The following is a 23,757-nucleotide window of genomic DNA, read 5'->3' as shown; positions in this document are numbered from 1 at the left end:
GTTACCACCACCAACAACAGCCATTATTTTCCCAGTGCAGCTATTTAAAAGCAGATGCCACCACCAACAACAGCCATTTTTTTTGCAGTGCAGCCTTTTAAAAGCAGTTACCTCCAACAACAGCCAATACAAACTTGTTGCAAGCATTTAGAACCAATAGACACTTATGCAAGCTTTAGAACCAATTAGAGGCACTTTCTGCAAGCATTTAGAACCAAAAATACAATTTCTGCAAGCATTTTAGAACCAATAGAGATATTTTATGGAACCAGTTTAGAACCAATAGAGACACACTTTTTGCAAGCATTTTAGAACCAAAAGAGACACTTTTTGCAAGCATTTTAGAACCAATAGACACTTGTTGCAAGCATTTTAGAACCAATAGAGACACTTTTTTTGCAAGCATGTTAGAACCAATAGACACTTTATGCAAGCATTTTAAAACCAATAGAGCCACTTTTTGCAAGCATTTTATAACCAATAGAGACACCTTTTGTAAGCATTTTAGAACCAATAGAGACACTTTTTGTAAGCCTTTTAGAACCAATATACTTTTTGTAACCATTTTAGAACCAAAAAATACACTTTTTTGCATGCATTTTAGAAACAATGGAGATACTTTTTGCAACAATTTTAGAAACAATAGACACTTTTTGTCAGCATTTTAGAACCACATTAAGGGCACTCACAGTTGAGTATACATGTGTTCTGTGTTAGTCACAGCTCAGAGAGACATGACCCTCAGGCTTCCTCCATCTTGCAGAGACTGAGGCACACCACTTCCGGGTTTTATAGTCCCTCCCCCTCCCACCAGCAGGGGCAACAGAGAGAATGGCAATTTAAAAATAAACATTAATATCTCTCGATTTTCCCATCGAAGGGAAAAATCCTCCAGTCCCTAAAGGCGGAGGGGGGCTCTGAGCGAGGTGGCCAAAAATGACGGCCGTAGGTGGCGGCATTCGCTCGGAAATCGCAGCACAGTGTGCCAAAAGCGGTCAATATCAGACTTTTAGTAATATAGATAATATTGTAAAATCATGAACAGCACTGTAGTGTAGCTGGTAGAGAGCTGCTGCCTCACTCATCTAGCAAAGTGGCTTCAGTCCTGACCTTTAATACAGTCTCTGTGGAGTTTGTATATTCTCCAGGTGACTTCATTGGCTACTCCCAGTGCACCATCTTGCCTCCGTCTCGTAAAGATGTCTCGCTTGAAAGGTTTGTTGGTTGTGTAGAATGAACTGTAGATGCTGGTTTAAGCCAAAGATGGACACAAAAAGCTGGAGTAACTCAGTGGGTCAGACAGCATCTCTGGAGAGAAGGAAAAGTGATGCTTCGGGTCTGCGAAAGGTCACCCATTCCTTCTCCAGAGATGCTGCCTGACCCGCTGAGTTACTCCAGCGTTTTGTGCCTAATCTTTGTTTATAAATTGTAAGCACACGTTACATGGAGAAAACTTGTAGCCCTTAAGATGAAACAGAAGGATTTTAGTGATCAATTGAAGGTGTTCAACATCCTTGAGGTATTTTAATGAGCTGACAAAGAAAATATTTCCTCTGTATTCCAGAACAAGTTGACACGTGGAACTCGGGATGCTAATTAGCCATTGGATTTGGAGATTATCCAGGAGTTTACAGAATTATGTTGATTGTTATGTTTAACTAAAGTGAGAACCATTTTTTAAGAACAAACCCCTGTTCACAATTTAACTTCCACAGAAACTTAAAAGTTATTGACACCAGTAATTGGGTGTGGTACCAAGATAGACTCAAAGCGCTGGAGTAACTTAGCAGGTCAGGCGGCATCTCTGGAGAAAATGGATAGGTGATGTTTCAGGTCGGGACCCTTCATTGATCTGAGCTACTCCAGCACTTTGTGTCTATCTCTGGTGTAAACTAGCATCTGACGTTCCTCCTTATTACAGACACAAAGTGCTGGAATTATTCAGTGGGTCAGGCAGCATCTCAAAAGAAAAAGGATAGGTAATGTTTTGGGTCGGGACCCTTCGTCACCTTATGAACTCCTTCTTTTCCAGAGATGCTGCTTGACCTACTGAGTTACTCCAGTATTTTGTGTCATATCTTTGTGAAAAGCCAGCATCAGCAAGGTGACAAATGAACGTTCGTGCCAATAGACCCTAGTGATGAGGTCACTATAAACAACGATGAAGGAATGGACGAGACAGACTATTGGCGAGGCAGCCATTGCTGGCGCCACCTGCTGGATGTTATATGTATGATATGTATGATAGTACATTGTAGATGAATGGAACGAAACCATACACGAGTACAACAAACTGATCGAAGAGAAATTACCAGTGCAGAATGTAGTTTTTTTCAGTAAGGTGGCGTAACAGCTCCAGAGAACTGTCTAATATCTAATGTGGTATGTTGAGAGGATCGGTACTATGTCTTAGATAGACACAAAATGCTGGAGTAACTGTGCGGGACAGGCAGTATCTCTGGAGAAAAGGAATGGGTGACGTTTCGGGTCGGGACCCTTCTTCAGTACTATACCCCAGTTTGGGGAAGAACTGTTTTATCGGGACGACAGATGGCGCAATGGGCTAAGTGTTCGGCTGGCAACCGGAAGGTAGCTGGTTCGAATCCCGCTTGGAGTGCATACTGTCGTTGTGTCCTTGGGCAAGACACTTCACCCACCTTTGCCTGTGTGTGTCCTTGGGCAAGACACTTCACCCACCTTTGCCTGTGTGTGTGGATGTAATTATGTGAAGCACTTTGGGGTCAATGCAAGTTGACTAAAAATGTGCTATATAAATAAAGAATTTATGTTATCAATTGGTGTACAGTTATAAGAGAACCATAGTACCTATCCGGAATTGCCTTTTTTCAATACACTGATAAAGGTCAGACGCAGTTATCTTTGCGACCCTGTGAAACTTCCTCGAATATTTCCTAAAGCTCCTTTCTATCAATGCCCTTGTCATTTTATTCATGTTTCCCGAGTCACCTCAAGTTACGCTCTTAAAACCAGGTTCAAAACCGTGACATAATTTAAATAACCTATTATGTTCCCCTATCTTTGACATACATTTAAAAAATGAAACGCACCCTTCACAAATTAATCTCCTCCCGACTTGTTCGTTATGTTGACGAGAACGAACGATTCCGAAATCGTTGTGTATCTTATCGGGCATCCGGATGGCATTATCTGTGCTGTCTGACACTTCATAGTTGTTTGCCACTCAAAAGATCCGATGCAATCCGTGCAGGGGCAGCGGTAACAAGGGCTCACTCGGTACCAGACCAGCTTGTACCATGTCCATTTCCTGCTTGATGCTTTCCTTTCTCCGTGTCTCCGCCAGGGCGCTGCCTCTGGCCATGGTGCTGAAACCTCGCCCTTCTTGAGCCTTTGACTCGCCAATGTTTACAATTGAATCCATCTTTCTGACTGCTCGAAGTCAGTCCCAACACGTGTTTCAAATCACAGTCATTTGTTACAAAGTTTAATCACAGCTGGGCATTATTTAGTCCACGGCGCCTCCAGATGCAATTGATTCGTTATCTCTGGAAACCATAGTTGCATTACGGATATCCTTACACCCCCAAGCTGGCTACCTCTCATTCACCTTGCTTCCCCAAACAGTCTTCCTCCCCTTCCCCATATTCCCCCAAACTGCCTACCTCCCATTTCTCTTACTCACCTAAGCTGTCTGCCTCCTATCATTTACTCCCCCAAACTGGGTACCTCCCAGCCTTCATTCCCCCAAGGAGGCTTCCTGTCATCCCTTACTCCCCCATGCTGGCTGCATACCATTCCTTACTCCCCAGGTTGGATACCTCCCATTCCCCTTAGTCCCCCAAGTTGCCCACCTGCCACCGATTACTCCCCCAAGCTGGTTACCTGCCAGCCATTACCCCACAAGCTGTATATCTCCCATTCCCCTTAATCTCCCACACTGGCTACATCCCACCCTTTACACCCCAAAGCTGCCTTCTGCCCATCCAGTACCCCTCCCCCTTCAAGCTGACTACCTCCCATTCCCCATATGCCCCCAAGCTGCCTAGCAAGCATTCCAATTACTCCCCAGGCTGGTGACCTACTATGCCCCTTACTCACTAAGCAGTCTATTTCCATTCCCTTACTCCCCCAAGTTGGCAACCCCCATTCTTTACTCCCCCAAGCTGCTACCTCCCATTCTTTACTCCCCCAAGCTGCCTTCTTGCCATCCCTTACAACTCCCCGCCCCAAGCTGGCCCTGCCTCCTATCCCTTACTCCCCCAAGCTTGCTACCTCCCATCCCATAATCCTCCATGCTGGCTGCTTCCCATCCCTTACTTCCACAAACTGGCTTCCTCGTATCCCGTCCTCCCCCAAGCTGGTTTTCTCCCATTCACCTTACACCACAAGCTTGCTTCCTACCATCGCTTACTCCCCCAAGGTGGCTACCTCCGATCCGTTACTACCCCAAGCTGTCTATCTCCTATCCCTTACTTCCACCAAGCAGGCTACCTTCCATCCATCATTCCTTCAGATTGTCTCCCTCCCATCCTTTACTTCACCAAGCTATTTTCCATCCTTTACTCCCCCAAGCAGGCGCCTCCCAACCGTTACCCTCCAATCTGACTATCTCCCAACTGTTAATCCACTATACTCGCCATCTCCCGTTCTTCTTAATGCCCCAAGCTGGCTACCTGGCATTTCCTTTACTCCCGCAAGCTGGCTACCCCCCACTCTCCTTACTCCCCCGAAGCTGGCTAACTCCCATTACCCTTACACCCCAAGCTGGCTACCTACCATCCCACACTCCCCGAGCTGGCAGCCTCACATCCTTTACGCCCCCAAACTGGATGCCTCCCATTTCTTTTACTCCCCCAAGCTGGCTACCTCCCATTTCTTTTACTTCCCCAAGCTGCCTTCTTCCCATTCCTTACCCTTCCCCCCAAGCTGGCTACCTCCCATCCCATACTCCCCCAATCTGACTTCCTCCGATTCCCCTTACTCCCGCAAGCTAGGTATCTCCCGTTCACCTTTCTCCCCCAAGTTGGCTACCCTCCCCAAACTGGCTACCTCCCATTCCTCACTTCACCAAGCTGGATACCTCAGTCCCTTTTCTCCTCCAAGCTGGCTGCATCCCATCACTTACTCCCCAAGCTGGCTGCCCCCATCACTTACGCCCACCCCCAAGCTGCATTCCTCCCATCCCTTACACCCCCAAGCTAGCTATCTCTCATTACCATTACTCACCGAAGCTGTCCACATCCCCTTCCCCTTACTCTACCAAGCTGGCTACCTCCCATCCCCCTCCCCCCCCCCCCCCCCCAGCTGCTTTCCTCGTATCTCTTACTCCCAAGCTGCTAACTCCGATCCGTTACTACCCCAAGTTGGCTACCTCTCATCCCATACTACCCCAAGCTGGCTACCTCCAATCCCTTACTACCCCATGCTGGCTACCTGCCATCCATCATGCCCCCAGATTGGCTCCCTCACATCCTTTTTACTCCACCAAGCTGGCTACCTCCCAACCGCTACCACTCAAGGCCACGCCTCCCATCCCTTACTGCCCGAACCTGTCTTCCTCCAATTCCATTTACTACACCAATCTGGTGGCCCCCCATCCCTCACTCCCCCCAAGCTGGCTGCCTCCCAGCCGTTACCTTCCAAACTTTCCTTACCCCTCAAGCTGACTAGCTCCCATCCGTTAATCCCCTAAACTGGCCACCCATTCTCCTTAATGACCGAAGCTGGCTACCCCGCATTCCCTTTACTCCCCCAAGCCGACTGCCTCCCACCCCTTACGCCCCCAAGTTGGCTACCTGCCATTCCTTACTCACCCAAGCTGGCTTCCTCGTATCCTTTAAGGGCCTGTCCTATTTGGCCGTTATTTGTGCGCCATTTACGCGACCTGGTAGCGTGTGGGTAGCGCGGGACGGGCGCATCCAGTGGTGTGGAGGAGTGTGGAGCTGCGCGCGGTGTCACGCAGCGCTCCAGGATTTTGTTCTGCAGTATTCTTCACGCGTAAATGACGGTCAAGTGGGTCACCCTGGCGCCGCGCAACGTCTCACCTCCAACTGCAGCAGAAGTAGGCAGGCGATCGCCAAACTTGGCCTGGGGTTCACGGCCGTTGCGGATCAGGATCCGCCCCCAATCCGAGTCCCAGAGCGGGGCCAAGACGATGGGAGATAGACACAAAATGCAGGATTAACTCAGCGGGACCAGCAGCATCTCTGGAGAGAAGCAATGGGTGATGTTTCGGGTCGAGACCCTTCTTCAGACTGAAGAACAGTCTCGACCCGGAACATCATCCATTCCTTCTCTCCAGAGATGCTGCCGGTCCCGCTGAGTTACTACTGCACTTTGTGTCTATTTTCAAATGACATCATGCGATCCAGACTGTGTGCGGCCGCATGAAGAAGCATCGCGCGTCAGTCACTACCAGCCTGTCGTGTAAATAGGCCAAGTGGGACAGGCCCTTTACTCCCCCGAGCTGGTTTTCTCCCATTCACCGTACACCACAAGCTTGCTTCCTACCATCCCTTACTCCCCCAAGCTGGCTCCCTCACATTCCTTACTTCCCCAAGCTGGATACCTCAGATCATTTTCTCCTCCAAGCTGGCTGCATCCCATACCGTACTCCCCAAGCTGACTATTCCCCATCACTTACCCCCTCCCAGCTGCATTCTTCCCATCCCTTACTACCAAGCTGGCTATTCTCCATCACTTACACCCCCCCCCCCTCCAAGCAGCATTCTTCCCATCCCTTACACCTCCAAGATGGCTACCTCTCATACCCCTTACTCCCCAAAGCAGTCTACCTCCCTTCCCCTTACACGCCCAAACTGGCTACCTCCCATTCCTCTTAATCCCCCAAGCTGTCTTCCTCGTATCACTTACTCCCCAAGCTGGCTACCTCCGACTCCCATTACTTCCCCAAGCAGGCTACCTCCGATCCCTTACTCCCCAAGCTGGCTCCTCCCCAAAGCTGGCTTCCTCGTATCCCTTGCTCCCCCCCAAGCTGGTTTCGTCCCATTCACCTTACACCCCGAGCTTGCTTCCTACCATCCCTTACTCGCCCAAGCTGTCTACCTCCGATGCGTTACTAACCCAAACTGGCTACCTCCCATCCTTTACACCCCCAAGCAGGCTACCTCCCAACTCCCCCCAAGCTGGGTTCCTCCCATCCCTTACTCCCCCAAGCTGGTTGCCTCCCATCCCTTACTCCCCCAATCTGGGTTCCTCCCACCCGTTATTCCCCAAGCTGGTTGCCTCCCATCACTCAAGCTGGCTGCCTCACATCCGTTACCCCCCAAGCTGGCTAACACCGATTGCCCTTTCTCTCCCAAGGTGGCTAACTCCCATCCCATACTCTCCCAAGCTGGCTGCCTCCTATCCATTACTCCCCCAAGCTGGCTTCCTCGTATCCCTTACCACCCCAAGCTGATTACCCCCCATCCCTTTACTCCCCCCCCCCCCAACATGCTGGCTGCCTCCTATCCCTTACTCCCCCAAGCTGGTTTCCTCATATATCTTACTCCACAAGCTGGCTACCCCTGATCCGTTACTGCCCCAAGCTGGCTACCTCCCTCCCATACCTTACTACCAAAAGCTGTGTTCCTACGACCATCCCTTACTACCTCCCCCAAGCTGGCTCCCTCCCATTCTTCATTCCCCCAGATTGGCTCCCTGCCATCCTTTACTCCACCAAGCTGGCTACCTCCCGTCCTCTATTCCCTCAAGCTGGCTTCCTTCCTCCCTCCCTTCCTACGATTCCCCTTTGTTGCCCAAGCTGGCGGCCTCCCATCCCTTACTCCCCCAAGCTGGCTGCCTCGCACCCGTTAACTTCCAAGCGGGCTACCTCCCATCCCTTACCCCCCCCCCCCAGCTCACTATCTCCCATCCGTTAATCCCCTAAATTCACCATCTCCCATTCTCCTTAATGCCCAAGCTGGCTTCCTCACACTCCCTTTACACCCCAACCGTCTACCTCCCACACTTAATCCCCTAAATTGGCTAACTACCATCCCTTACTCCTCCGATTCCCATTGCTCCTGCAACCTGGTTACCTCCCATCCCTTACTCCCCCAGCTGGCTGCCTCGCATTCGTTAACCCCCAAGCTGGCTACCTCCCATTCCCCTTACTGCCCTCAAGCTGGCGAACTCCTCTTCCCCTTACTCCCCCAAGCTGGCAACCTCCATCTCTTACTCCGACAAGCTGGCTACCATATTTCACTTTACTGCCCCAAGCTGGCTACCACCCATTCCCCTTACGCTGCTACCAAGCTGCTAACAAGCATTCGCCTTTCTCACCCAAGCAGACAATCTACCATTCCCCTTACTCATTCAAGCAGTCTACCTCTCATTCCCCTTACTCCCCCCAAGCTGGCTACCTCCCATTACCCTCCTTACTCCACCAAGCCGTCTACCTCCCATTCCCCTTAATCCCCCACACTGGCTACATCCCATTCTTTACTCCCCCAAGCTGCCTTCTTCCCATCCCTTACCCCCCCCCCCCCCCCACCTTCAAGCTGGCCACCTCCTATTCCTTACTACCTCCTATTCCTTACTCCCCCAAGCTGGCTATCTCCCATTCCCCTTACTTCCCCATACTGGCTACCTCCCATTCCTCTTACTCCCCCCAAGCTAGCTACCTTCCATTCCCTTACTGCCCAAGCTGGCTGCCTCACATCCGTTACCCTCCCCCCCACCCCCACCAAGATGGGTACCTCCCATTCCCCTTTCTCTCCAAAGATGGCTTCCTCCCATCCCCCTTAAACTACCCAACTGGCCACCTCCCATTCTTTACCTCCATTCTTTACTCCACCAAATTGGCTACATTTCATTCCCATACCCCCGATTCTACCTATCTCCCATTCCCCTTATTCACTCAGGCTGGATACCTCCCATTCCCCTTAATCCCCCAAACTTTCTTCCTCCCATCCCTTAATCCCCCAAGATGGCTACTTCGCATTCCTTAACCCCCAAGCCGGTTAATTCCATGCCCTTACTCCCCCAAGCTGGCTACCTCCCAGCTCATACTACTCCAAGCTGGCTGCCTCCCACCCGTTACTCCCCCATGCTAGCTTCCTCGTATCCCTTAATCCCCAAGATGGCTACCTCCGATCCGTTACCACACCTAGCTTGCTATCCCACACCCCTTTCTACCCCAAGCAGATTACATCCTATACCTTATTCCACCAAGCTGGCTTCCTCCCATCCCTTACTCCCCTAAGCTGACTACCTATCATTCATTACCCCCAGAGCTGACTACCTCCCATTCATTACTTCCCCAAGCTGGTTTCCTCCAATTCCCCTTGCTCGCCCAAGCTGGTTATGTCCCATCCCTTACTCCCTCATGCTGGCATCTTCCCATCTCTTGTGCCCCCAAGCTAGCTTCCCTGTCCTTACTCCCCTGAGACGACTGCCTCCCATTCCCCTTAATCTTATATGGTTAAAATCAGAGGATTGACAGCACGGAGAAGGAGTGCCAAAACCAGCCCAACCTCGCTCCAACTACCTAGAAACTCACCGGTGACCCCCACCCGCACCCACTCCCCCCACACCCCCCCCCCCCCCCCCAGCTACCGCCGGCCAACCCCCTCTGGCGCCGGCTAAAGCCGACCACCAGCCATTAACGGACACACACACACAAAACTCTGCAACAACTAAGCAGGAAACATGGAAAATAGGTGCAGGAGGTGGCCATTTGAGCCTTTGAGCCAGCACCGCCATTCATTGAGATCATGGCTGATCATCCCCATCAATAACCCGTGCCTGCCTTCTACTCATATCCCTTGATTCCATTAGCCCCTAGCGCTCTGTCTAACTCTCTCTTAAATCCATCCAGCGACTTAGCCTCCACTGCCCTCCGTGGCAGGGAATTTCTCAAATTTACAGCTCTCTGGGTGAAAAAAGGGTTTTCTCATCTCAGTTTTAAATGGCCTCCCCTTTATTCTAAGGCTGTGGCCCCTGGTTCTGGAGACGCCCAACATTGGGAACATTTTTCCTGCATCTAGCTTGTCCAGTCCTTTTATAATTTTATCTGTTTCTATAAGAACTCCCCCTCATCCTTCTAAACTCTAGTGAATCTAAGCCTAGTCTTTTCAATCTTTCCACATATGACAGGCGCACCATCCCAGGGATCAATTTCGTGAACTTACGCTGCACTGCCTGTATCACTAGGATGCCGTTCCTCAAATTAGGAGACTAAAAATGTACACAATACTCCAGATGTGGTCTTACCAGAGCCCTATACAACTGCAGAAGAACCTCTTTACTCCTATACTGAAATTACTGTTATGAAGGCCAACATTCCATTAGCTTTCTTCACTGCCTGCTGTACGTGCAGCCAACTATCAGTGACTGGTGTACAAGGTTTCACTGCACCTTCCCCATACCTAACCTAACTCCATTGAGATAATAATCTGCCCCCTTGTTTTTGCCGCCAAAGTGGATAACCTCACATATTATACTGCACCTGCCACGCATCTGCCCACTCACTCAACCTGTCCAGGTCACCCTGCAACCTCGTAACATCCTCATCACAGTTCACATTGCCACCCGGCTTTGTGTCATCCGCAAACTTGCTAGTGTTGCTCCTAATTCTCTCTTCCAAATCATTAATATATATGGTAAACAGTTGCGGCCCCAACACCAAGCCTTGCGGCACTCCACTCGCCACTGCCTGCCATTCTGAAAATGACCCGTTCACTCCTACTCTTTGCTTCCGGTCTGCCAACCAATTGTTTATCCATGTCAACACCCCCCAATACCATGTGCTCTCATTTTAGTCAACAGTCTCCCGTGCGGGAGTTATCAAAGGCTTTCTGAAAGTCTAGATACACTACATCCACTGGCTCCCCTTCATCCATTTTACTTGTCACATCTTAGTCATGCATGATTTTCCTTCCATAAATCAATGTTGACTTATGACGGACTTCCGGTGTGGTCATGTTGTGGTGAGGGCACAGCATTGAGCTCAGCTCCCCGTGAATCGCATTAAAAGCCTTTTTAAAGTCGGGAACGATTTAAAATAATACTCACCGAAGGTTGCTTGGCGTCGTGGGAGTGACGTCATCATAAGTCAACAAATAATCGGAGTTTAACGGGACATTTAGATGAGAAAATGAAAACTCACACGAGGACCCAGGAAAGCTACTATCAGACTTCAGGTTCAAGAAGATTTGGAAGCTCTTCAATCAACAAAGTCTGTTTCATATCAAACAACTGAAAGCTCAGAAGAAGAGTCCATTCCTCAACAAGCAGTATTTGAAATGGCTACAAGAGGAGAGGCCAAAGAAAAGGAGAAGGAGAAGGAGCTGAAACAGCTGGAACAAACGGTAAGAGCTAATCTTACTAAAGATCTTACTAAAGACTTCTCCGAAATGTTTGCCAGTATTAATACTACACTGGAGAACAATCTCTGTAAACTGGAAGTTAACTTATCCAAGAAAATTGATGCTGCTCGAGAAGAATCAAGGGAAATGTATACTTCTCTGAAGCAGAAATTCAGTGACTTTGATCAGAGAACAGCACTGGAATTTGAAAGACTAGAAAGTGATCATAAAAAGAAATTTGATATGTTGATTGAAGAGATGAAACATTCTGACATCGTGACAGAAGGGATTACAACTGAAATGAAGGAGATGGCTCGTGAAATATCGATTCTGAAAAAGGAACAAAGTGATAATCGGGAGCAATTGATTAAATTGACGGACAAATGTCAAGATTTGGAGGCGAGAGCAAGAAGATTGAACTTAAGGATTGTAGGAGTAAAGGAGGGACGAGAGCAAGGAATTGATATGCTGGAGCTTGTCTCCAAAATAATCAAAGAGGTCTTTAAGCTGACGGAAAATGTGAGGATTGATGTGGCTCACAGAGTCGGTCCTCCCCGAAGAGAAACAAATGCTCCCCCAAGAAAAATTATTGCGAAGTTCTTAGATATTTCAACCCCGGAAAAACTCCTGAAGATGATACCACACGGTGAGAGGCTTATATTCGAGGGATAGTCCGTGATATTCTATAGGGACTACCCTCCCGAAGTAATGGAGAAAAGGAATCAATTAAAAAAAGCAAGCAACACTTTGCAAGGACAACGAGGGATAAGATACGGCGTGGTCTATCCGGCCAAGATGTTTATTTCTTACAAAACAACTCAACGTTCATTCAGGGATCCGGAGAAGGCACTTAAGTACGCACAAGAGATTGTACAGAAAATTGAGAAGGATGAGCATTAAAACTTTCAATAAAAGTCTGTACTACAATTAAGATGGCGGACCTGCTTCAGACACTAACCAGACAGCCTTATCTCAATGGAATGTGTTTTCAACGACAGAGTTCAGATTTCACCTTGAACGAAAAGTTAGAAGATAAACAACTGAAGAAAAAATGACAGGCTGAAGAAAAACAGCAGAACTGATATTATGGACTGAATTTAAAGCTTTAACTATTAGAATGAAGATTAAATAGTAAAGTACCAACTAATTATATGAAGCTTATTAAATTACTAACAGTTAAATAATTCCAATAGATGAAATGTAAGGAAATATATCCTGGATGTATTCTAATACTCCAGAACGAATGAAAATAGGTATAAGAAGATTATAATACTATAAACCTGTAGTAAAGGGGGAGGTGTTAAGGATTGGGAATAGTTCCAAAGGTTCCGACAGGAAGACGGTTACTATTAGGATAAAGAAAATTAACCCTTGGAACAGGCTGGTAATTAGGTGCATCTCTGAGTATAAGGCCAAGGCCTGTCCTTATGTCTTATGATTTCATGATTGTAAGTAAGGAATAAGAATTATAGAAGGTTTAAAGTTTGGGTATTTAAGAGATTACGTGGAAAAGTAATGATGATGATAATTTTTTATGATGACATTTTGGTTGTTGTTTTTTTCTTTCGTTTTTGGCTTGACTGGTTACAATTTTTTTTTCTCCATGTAGGTTAAGATTTTTGGCTATATTAAGGGGAAATGGCATGATATTGTCTCGGACAGCTTAATTTGGGAGCTGAGCTCAATGTACAATTCCAACGGCGGAAGTCAATAATATTCGGGCCACCTTAGGTGGCTATGAGAATTTAAGGTATCCCATTTTTGATACCTTAAAATCACTCTTTTTTAAAAATTATAATTCACTGTTATATGGTTTACTTAATAATAGTATTCTGTTTTTTCTATGTATTTTTCAACGCACTTCTTTTTTCTTCCTATAGACGGAGGAGATGTAAAATAACGTTAATAGGGGACGGTTACACCACACCCAAAACCTCAAGGTATTTAACCACACCACATGAATTAAAACTAGCAAAACTAATTAAGAATGCAAGACATTAAGTGAAAAAGGAATGGAGGAATCACATTTTGTAGTTGGAACATTAGGGGTGCGAACGATCCAATTAAAAGGGGGTAAGATTATGGCTCAATTAAAATCTTTAAAGGTGGATATTGCGTTTTTACAAGAAACGCATGTGAAATTACAAACACAGATGAGACTAAAAGCAAATTGGATAGGCCAAATTATTATTCGTCATTTACTTCTAAAGCTAGAGGTACGGTTATTATTATTCGGAAAGGTATACCATTTATATCAAAGAACACTATATCTGATAAGGAAGGAAGGTATACTATAGTGGCAGGAGAAATTTATTCTACACTACTGACTCTGATAAATATTTATGCACCAAATTTTGATAATCCCCAATTTAATAGATGTAATAGATATAATAGATTAATATAATTACCAAAATGTAATATTAGGGGGGGGATTTTAATTGTGTTATAGATACATATGTAGATAAATCAATAAAAGTAAGGAAGAGTAAGGTTAAATCTAAAACTAGTGAATTTTTAAACATATATATAAAAAACACTAATATAACAGACGTATGGAGAATAGTCAACCCTATGGGAAGGGAATACTCATTTTACTCAGCGGTACATAAAACATATTCGAGAATTTATTATTTTTAAGTGGACACAAAATCAATTCCTTATACGATTAACCCTAAATATCACAATAGTATTATTTCTGATCACTCACCATTGAGCTTTACTTTAAAACTAGAGAGAACGCCAGGTATAGATAGATAGAATTTATTTGCCACACAACCAGGGTCGGTGGAATTTGGGTTGCCAGCAGCGATACAATAATAAAGAACACACAACCACAATAAAAATGTAACACAAACATCCACCACAGCATTCATCACTGTGGTGGAAGGCACAACATTTGGCCAGTCCTCCTTCATTTACCCCCGTGGACAGGACCAGAGTCCAGAGTCAGTCCAGGATCGGCTCTTCCTCACCGGAGACCGCGGCTTTAAGTTGGTGTAGGCCGCAGGGCGGCGGTCGAGATTTAAAGTCTCCGCCGCAGCCAGAAGCACCGTAGACTGCAGGGCCGGCGGTCGAAGCTCCCCTTCAGGGGTGATGTTAAGTCCACGCCGGGCCCGCGGTAGAAGTTGGCCGCGGGCCGGCGGTGGAAGCTCCTTTTTCCCCCGGGTCCCCCACGAGGGATCCCGGGCTGTAGACGCGGCACCAGCTGGAACTCTGCAGACCGCGGCTTCAGGCTGCCGGCTGCCGCGGGCTTGCGAAACGGAGCGCTCCCCTCCGGTGAGCCCCAGCGAGGGGTCACCCGCTCCACGCCGAGAGTCCACGCTGCGCCCGCCGCTGAAGCTCCGGGCGCGTCTCCGTAGAAAGGCCGCGCCGATCGTTGCTGTTAGGCCACGGGGGAGGCGACCTGGAAAAAGTCGCCTCTCGATGGAGGAGGCGACCGAACCGGTTTCCCCCTTTCCCACACCACCCCCCACACAAAACACACAGAGGAACATCAAAAACATACTTTAAGACATACTAAAAAATAAAAAAAGTTGAAAAAAACTAACACGCTGCTGACATGGCTGCTACGAAACGGAGTTTATACCTAAAAGACAATCGTCTAACAATTTGAGACGCCTTTTTAATATAATGTATTCATACAAAACGGAAAAGGAAGACTTGTCAGTTATATCTCTGGTTGCAGAGAAAGCATTTGATCAGGTAGAATGGCAATATTTATACAAAGTACTCCAAAAATTTAATATGGGAGAGAATTTTATCAGATGGGTTAAATTACTATATGATAAACCAATGGCAAGAATACTAACTAATAATATCGTTTTGGCGTTTTAATACACAGTTAATTAATAATCGTTTTGGCGTTTTAATACACAGTTAATTAATAATCCACAAGGTTATGAGTATTTAAAACAACAAATGAAATTATTTTTTGATACAAATGAGACACCAGGCATTTCACCATCTTTATTATGGGAAACTTTTAAGGCATTTTTACGTGGAGTTATAATCTCATATCAAAGTTACCAAAATAAAAAGAACTCCATAGAACAAGAGACTTTAGAAAAGGAAATCAAAATATTAGAATTAGATATCGCAAAAGACCCAACCATAGATAAACATTATAAGATTACATTATTGAAATTTAAACTTAATCGAATATTATCGGCAAGAGTAATAAGATTATTTCAGATCACAAAACAGGCACAGTTTGAATTTGGTGATAAACCACATAAACTTCTGGCTAGACAATTGAAGAAACAGGAGAAGGAAAAGACGATTACTAAAATCAAATCAGAGAATGGGGAACTATTAACGTTACCCCAGGATATTAATAAAAGGTTTGCCCAATTTTATCAAAACTTGTATACGTCTAAAACTAAAATAGAAGACAATATAATTGTAGATTTTTTAGATAATTGTAATCTGCCAAAATTGGATATTTTGGAACAAGAGGAATTAGGAGCACAGATCACAAAGGAAGAAATAAGTGAAACAATAAAAGAGCTGAAAAATGGGAAAACGCCAGGACCAGATGGTTTTAATAATGAATTCTATAAAGGTTTCCAGGAGTTAATGGTACCACGGGTAGTTAAGTAATATAAATATGCCTTTCCCGAAAATAAATTACCAGAAACATTAGCCGGATCCACAATTACATTAATACCTAAAAAAGATAAGGACTTAGAAGAACCGGGCTCATATAGAGCCATATCACTCCTAAATACAGATCAGAAAATTTTAGCAAGAACTTCAGCAAGAAGATTGAGTAAATATATTAATAAATTGATAAATCCGGACCAAACGGGGTTTATACCTAAAAGACAATCATCTAACAATTTGAGACGCCTTTTTAATATAATGTATTCATACAAAACGGAAAAGGAAGACCTGTCAGTTATATCTCTGGATGCAGAGAAAGCATTTGATCAGGTAGAATGGCTGTATTTATACAAAGTACTCCAAAAATTTAATATGGGAGAGAATTTTATCAGATGGGTTAAATTACTATATGATAAACCAATGGCAAGAATACTAACTAATAATATATTATCTTCAAAATTTCAATTATCGAGGGGCAATAGGCAGGGCTGTGTTTTATCACCCCTGCTATTTGCACTTATGATAGAGCCGCTTGCTGAAAAGATAAGAAGGCATCCGGATATTCAGGGATATAATACTAAGGATACTATTAATATAATATCACTATATGCAGATCATATACTTTTATGTATTACAAACTCCCAAACGAGCATCCCGAATCTATTAAATCTAATAGAGGAATTTGGCTCTTTCTCCGGTTATAGAATAAATTGGAATAAAAGTGAAATGATGTCATTAAAACCCCAGAAAGCGAATCACCTATTAAAATTTCCATTTAAAATCGCAACGGAAAAATTTAAGTATTTGGGTATTCAAGTTACTAGAAGATATAAATCATTATTTAATGCTAATTTAATACCATTATTAAATACATTTGATTCACTGATTAAATTTTGGAGAACGCTCCCACTGTCACTAATCGGCAGAATAAACGCTATAAAAATGATAGCGCTACCACAAATAATATACGTATTCCAATCTATACCGATATAACCATATAACCATATAACAATTACAGCACGGAAACAGGCCATCTCGACCCTTCTAGTCCGTGCCGAACACGTATTCTCCCCTAGTCCCATATACCTGCGCTCAGACCATAACCCTCCATTCCTTTCCCGTCCATATAACTAACCAATTTATTTTTAAATGACAAAAACGAACCTGCCTCCACCACCTTCACTGGAAGCTCATTCCACACAGCCACCACTCTCTGAGTAAAGAAGTTCCCCCTCATGTTACCCCTAAACTTCTGTCCCTTAATTCTCAAGTCATGTCCCCTTGTTTGAATCTTCCCTACTCTCAGTGGGAAAAGCTTATCCACGTCAACTCTGTCTATCCCTCTCATCATTTTAAAGACCTCTATCAAGTCCCCCCTTAACCTTCTGCGCTCCAAAGAATAAAGCCCTAACTTGTTCAGCCTTTCTCTGTAACTTAGTTGCTGAAACCCAGTCAACATTCTAGTAAATCTCCTCTGTACTCTCTCTATGCTGTTGACATCCTTCCTATAATTAGGCGACCAAAATTGTACCCCATACTTCAGAATTGGCCTCACCAATGCCTTGTACAATTTTAACATTACATCCCAACTTCTATACTCAATGCTCTGATTTATAAAGGCCAGCACACCAAAAGCTTTCTTTACCATCTACATGAGATTCCACTTTCAGGGAACTGTGCACAGTTATCCCCAGATCCCTCTGTTCACCTGCATTCTTCAATTCCCTGCCATTTACCATGTACGTCCTATTTTGATTTGTCCTGTCGATATATATACCAAAACACTTAAAAAAAAATTAGACTCGAATATTGTTAATTTTATTTGGGATTATAAAGCACATAGAATTAAAAGAAATCACTTGTGCAAACCGAAAGAGGTGGGGGGGGGGGGGGGGGGGGGGGGGGGGTTATTACCTAATTTTCTATACTATTATTGGACAGTACATATTAAAATATAATTTATTGGTTGAACAGCACTGCTCAACAGTTGGATAAGAATGGAGAAAGAGGATTGCGCCCCCTACGATCTAGGAGCGATAATTTTTCCCCAATAAAGCTGAATAATATGTTATATAAGAAGAATCCAATTAGACAAAATACAATACGAATCTGGAAACAAATAAAATTCACTTTAAAATTAAGAAATTTATCAGTGTTAACACCAATAGTGAATAACCCAGTATTTAAACCATCTGGTATGGATAAAACATGTAAACAATGGGAAAAAGTGGGAATTTAAAAGGTAGGTGATTTGTATGAATTGGGAAATTTATTATCATTTCAACAACTAAAATCAAAATTCAAATTGAATAACAATCATATTTTAAATACCTACAGGTACGTGACTTTATGAAAAAATATATACCAAGATTCCAAAGTATAATTTTAGACCCACTGGAAGAAGTAATGAATATCAATGCGGAGTCAACAAAATTAATATCATACTTGTATAACAGTATTTTAAATATAGAATTACCATCAACAGAGGCAATTAGAGAAAACTGGGAAAAATAATTAATGATAAAAATTTCAAAAGAAACATGGGAAAAATATTTGATACATATACATAAATGTTCGATCAATGCTAGACATAACTTAATTCAATTAAAAATATTACACAGATTATATTATTCCAAAACTAGGTTGAATAAATTTTATCCAAATATTTCTCCCATTTGTGATAAATGTCTTTCTCAAAATGCCAATATTACGCACTCATTTGTCTCTTGTTCAAAACTTTATAAATTTTGGTGTGATATATTTGATATATTCTCAAAGCTATTTAAGACAAAAATGGAACCTAACACTGAAATGATTATATTTGGAGTAAGTGGAGATGGGAACAAATTAAATACACACCAAAACTCATTTTTCAATTATGGGTTAATAACAGCAAAAAATCTTATACTTAAATTTTGGAAAAATGCTAATATACCCACATTTAATATGTGGACCAGTAATATGCTGGACACAGCACATTTGGAAGAAATGAGACTCCTCCTAATAGACAAACAAGACCTATTCTTAAGGAGTTGGTCCCCATTTATTGATTTCTTGGATTCATGTGGTGACATAGTATCATGAAAACCAACAGTTTCAGGTATGGGTGAAAGATGATTTAGAATATTTAAAAAAAATCATCTCACTGTGGCAATGGAATAATCTCCCTCCTGCTTTCCTTCTTCACTTATTCCTTATCTTTCACTTTTTCTTTATTGGTTTTTCACCCACGCTCACTAATCTATTCTTCACTTTTATAACCATATAACCATATAACAATTACAGCACGGAAACAGGCCATCTCGACCCCTCTAGTCCGTGCCGAACACATAATCTCCCCTAGTCCCATATACCTGCGCTCAGACCATAACCCTCCATTCCTTTCCCATCCATATAACTATCCAATTTATTTTTAAATGATAAAAACGAACCTGCCTCCACCACCTTCACTGGAAGCTCATTCCACACAGCTACCACTCTCTGAGTAAAGAAGTTCCCCCTCATGTTACCCCTAAACTTCAGTCCCTTAATTCTCAAGTCATGTCCCCTTGTTTGAATCTTCCCTACTCTCAGTGGGAAAAGCTTTTCCACGTCAACTCTGTCTATCCCTCTCATCATTTTAAAAACCTCTATCAAGTCCCCCCTTAACCTTCTGCGCTCCAAAGAATAAAGCCCTAACTTGTTCAACCTTTCTCTGTAACTTAGTTGCTGAAACCCAGGCAACATTCTAGTAAATCTCCTCTGTACTCTCTCTATTTTGTTAACATCATTCCTATAATTAGGCGACCAAAATTGTACACCATACTCCAGAATTGGCCTCACCAATGCCTTGTACAATTTTAACATTACATCCCAACTTCTATACTCAATGCTCTGATTTATAAAGGCCAGCACACCAAAAGCTTTCTTTACCACCCTATCTACATGAGATTCCACTTTCATGGAACTGTGCACAGTTATTCCCAGATCCCTCTGTTCACCTACATTCTTCAATTCCCTACCATTTACCATGTACGTCCTATTTTGATTTGTCCTGCCAAGATGTAGCACCTCACACTTATCAGCATTAAACTCCATCTGCCATCTTTCAGCCCACTCTTCCAACTGGCATAAATCTCTCTGTAGACTTTGAAACTCTACTTCATTACCCGCAACCCCACCTATCTTAGTATCATCTGCATACTTACTAATCCAATTTACCACACCATCGTCCAGATCATTGATGTACATGACAAACAACAGTGGACCCAACACAGATCCCTGTGGCACCCCACTCGTCACTGGCCTCCAACCTGACAAACAACCATCCACCATTACTCTCTGGCATCTCCCATTCAGCCACTGTTGAATCCATCTTGCTACTCCACCATTAATACCCAACCATTGAACCTTCTTAACCAACCTTCCATGAGGAACCTTGTCAAAGGCCTTACTGAAGTCCATATACACAACATCCACTGCTTTACCCTCATCAATTTCCCGAGTAACATCTTCAAAAAATTCAAGAAGATTAGTTAAACATGACCTTCCAGGCACAAATCCATGTTGACTATTCCTAATCAGTTCCAGGCACAAATCCATGTTGACTATTCCTAATCACAACCTCTTTTTCTTCTCTCCTTTCTCACTTCTCTCTTTAAAAAAAAGGGAAGTTGTACAGATAATGTAATATGTTAACATCGTTTTTGTACCAATGCATTGTACTCACTTCTAATAAATAAAATATTAAAAAAAAAAATCAATGTTGATTTGAATTAATCTTTTTACTGCTTTCCAAATGCCCCATTATTACCTCTTTAATAATTGACTCCAGCATCTTTCCCACCACCGAAGTCAGGCTAAATGGTCTGTAATTCCCCGTTTTCTCTCTCGCTCCTTTCTTGAAAAGTAGGATAACATTAGCTATCCTCCAATCCACAGGAACTGATCCTGAATCTATTGAATATTGGAAAATGATCACCAATGCGTCTACTATTTCTAGAGTAACCTCCGTGAGGATCCTGGGATGCAGACCATCAGGCCCAGGGGATTTTACATCCTTCAGTCCCATTAGCCTACCCAATACTATTTCTCGCCTGATGAAAATGTCTTTCAGGCAGCATCCCCGGCGAAAAGGAATGGGTGATGATTCGGGTCGAGACCCTTCTCCAGAGATGTTGCCTGACCCGCCGAGCCACTGAAGCACCCCGTGTGCATCAGCACCGATGACCGGCACTCGGCTCCCACCGGCACCGAGGGGGGCAACCGACAGCTACTAGACAAGGAGCGAGGCTCAGCAGGCGGTCCTCAGGCCGCTGGGAAATAGGCCCAACCCACCGGGAGCCGGAGCAGAGCCAAACCGGAGCTTGTGACCACCCCTCCGCGTCGGCTGCAAGTCCGGGGCATCCAGTGCTCCGGGCTGGTGCCCCGCCAGTCCAGGGCTGTCGCCCAATCCGGAGGGATAGGCAGAGCCGAACTAGAGCCAGCGCCTCCCCCCAACACCCCTGTACCCAGGACTGCCCCGGGCCGGTGCTTGCCATCGCAGGCCCACCCCGGACACCAACAGGACACCCGGGAGGGGATGTGGATGACCAGCAGCAACTTCATTGCCGCAGACCCAGGCCCGAACCCGACTAGGAACAAAACACAGGTCTGCACACACGCAGCAGCACAGCCGCCGAGATGTTTATAGCAAATGACCTATGACCTGGGCATGTGCAGTCGGAATTCAGAACTCGCTTATTTACTGGAGATGTTCAAGTTGGATTTAGCTCTTAGACTAGCGGAATCAAGAGATATGGGAGGAATCAAGGGATATGTGGATGATCACCCATGATCACAGTGAATGGAACTCGAAGGGCCAAATGGCCTACTCCTGCGCCTATTTTCTATGTTACCTTCTCACAACTAACAACGATCTATTCTACATTTTCCTTGAACTACATTCCCTTTGCTCTGTTTTTACTCCTTACGCTTCCTTATCTCTGTACCTCACATCAGACTGAAGGAGGTTCTCGACCCGAAACGTCACGCAGTCCCTCGCTCCACAGAAGCTGCCCGACCCGCTGAGTGACTCCAGCACTGTGTGACCTTCTTCCCATGCTGCATGCCATCCCCATGTGACTGCACAATGGCAGGTGGCGGGCCGGCAGACACCTCGGATTGGCGGTGACGCCACCCACTCATCCCTCACCACCCAACCATCCCCCTCACCCCACTCACAACCCCCACCCCCCTCTCTTCCCAATCACCCATCCCCCCACTCACCGCCTTCCCAATCACCGCCTTCCCACTCACCACCCCCCACCCCCCAATCACCCCTCACTCACCCCTCAACCCCTGCCGTCCCCCACTTCCCCCTCTCCCCCAAACTCCTCGATCCGCACTCGCCCCCTCAGCCCCCCTGCTGACCCCCCCCCCACTCACCCCTCCACACTCACCTCCCCCCCGTTTTCCCCTTCTGCCCTTTAAGCACTAGTAATGTTTACCCATTAGTAATGTCCTGTTTACCACCTTGTTGACCCTCTGTGTTCCCCTCCTGCAGGGTTTAGGAGCCGTTGCTGTGGACAGAGAGACGAGGACGTGAGCGACCATTAAGGGCGGCCAGGGTGCCGGTGAGCCCCCCCCCCCCCATCTGCTTTGTGTGCGGGCTGAGCTTCGAGGGGCTGAGCTTCAGTGGAGGGACCACATGACGGGGCACAACAAGGAGAAGCGTTATGAGTGTGACGTGTGTGGCAAGGCCAGGCAGAGCCCGTGCCTGCTAGAGATACCACCGGCGGGTTCACACGGGCGAGAAGCCGTTCGGCTGCTCCACCTGCGGTAAGAGCTTTGCCCGGTTGTCGTGGCTGCGGGTCCACTCGCAGGTGCACAGCAGTGAGCGACCTTTCACCTGTTCCGACTGCGGCAAAGGCTTCAAGTCGTCCACGAACCAGAAGGGGCACAGGCGCCTGCACACCGGCGAGCGGTCCTACACCTGTAGCGACTGTGGCAAGGGCTTCACTCAGTCCAATCACCTGCTGGATCACCAGCGCACACACACCGACGAGCCCCCTTCAACTGCGCCCAGTGCGGCAAGGGCTTCACAAGCCCCTCCAAGCTACTGTCCCACCAGCGGGAGAACACCGGCGGCTGCCCCTTCCCCAGCCCGGTGTGTGAAGAGCGCATTGCCATGGCCTCCCACACCCTGTCTCACCAGCGCGTCCACACTAGTGGCCAGCCCTACGACTGCCCGTACAGCGGTGAGGCGTTTGACAGCTCGCGGGGGTTACAGCAGCACCGGCGGGCTCACGCCGGCGAGCAGCTGCTCCCACTGCGGCAAGCGTTTCAAGAGAGCACGGGGGCTGAGGGAGCACCAGCGGATACACACCAGAGAGAGACCCTTTGAGTGCGCTGAGTGTGGCAAGAGTTTCACCCGCATGTCCAGCCTGTGGCAGCACAGGTGTGCCCACAGTGGTGATCGTCCTTTCCCCTGCCCATCCTGTGGCAAAGGCTTCAACCGCCTTGACCACCTGCTGGAGCACCGGTGAATCCACACTGGCCAGCGCCCCGTCACCTGCCCGCTCTTTGGCAGGGCCGTTGCCCGCTCCTCCAGCGTGCTGGCACACCGCGTCATGGATAGGCGCTGTTTAGGTAGACACAGGAATGGGAATGCCCCTCTCGCTCCCTCTCCCCCCCGAGAACCTTTACCCACAAAACTAAAGAAGAAAAAAGAGAACAAAGAAGAAAAGAGTCTAATACGAGAGAGATAGCGATCAGATATAGATAGAATCTTCTCGATTACTTCTCGCTCTAGCTACCTGCTCTCTCTCTTCTCTCTCTATCCTCTCTCGCTCATCTCTCCTCTTCTCCTCCTCTCTCTCCTCTCTTCTCCTCTCTCTCTCTCTCT

At 45.8% G+C, this 23,757-nt stretch overlaps 1 pseudogene; it reads left to right on the top strand.

Moving 5' to 3' along the window:
• Positions 1-23,490, top strand: part of LOC116982259 — a 192,100-nt pseudogene extending 168,610 nt beyond the window's left edge.
• Positions 23,491-23,757: the final 267 nt, after the last annotated feature.

This window comes from Amblyraja radiata, chromosome 16 (genome assembly GCF_010909765.2).
Source record: "Amblyraja radiata isolate CabotCenter1 chromosome 16, sAmbRad1.1.pri, whole genome shotgun sequence".
Taxonomy (NCBI): Eukaryota; Metazoa; Chordata; class Chondrichthyes; order Rajiformes; family Rajidae; genus Amblyraja; species Amblyraja radiata.
Note: the sequence above shows the minus strand (reverse complement) of the source record. Positions and strands in the feature narration are given on the sequence as shown.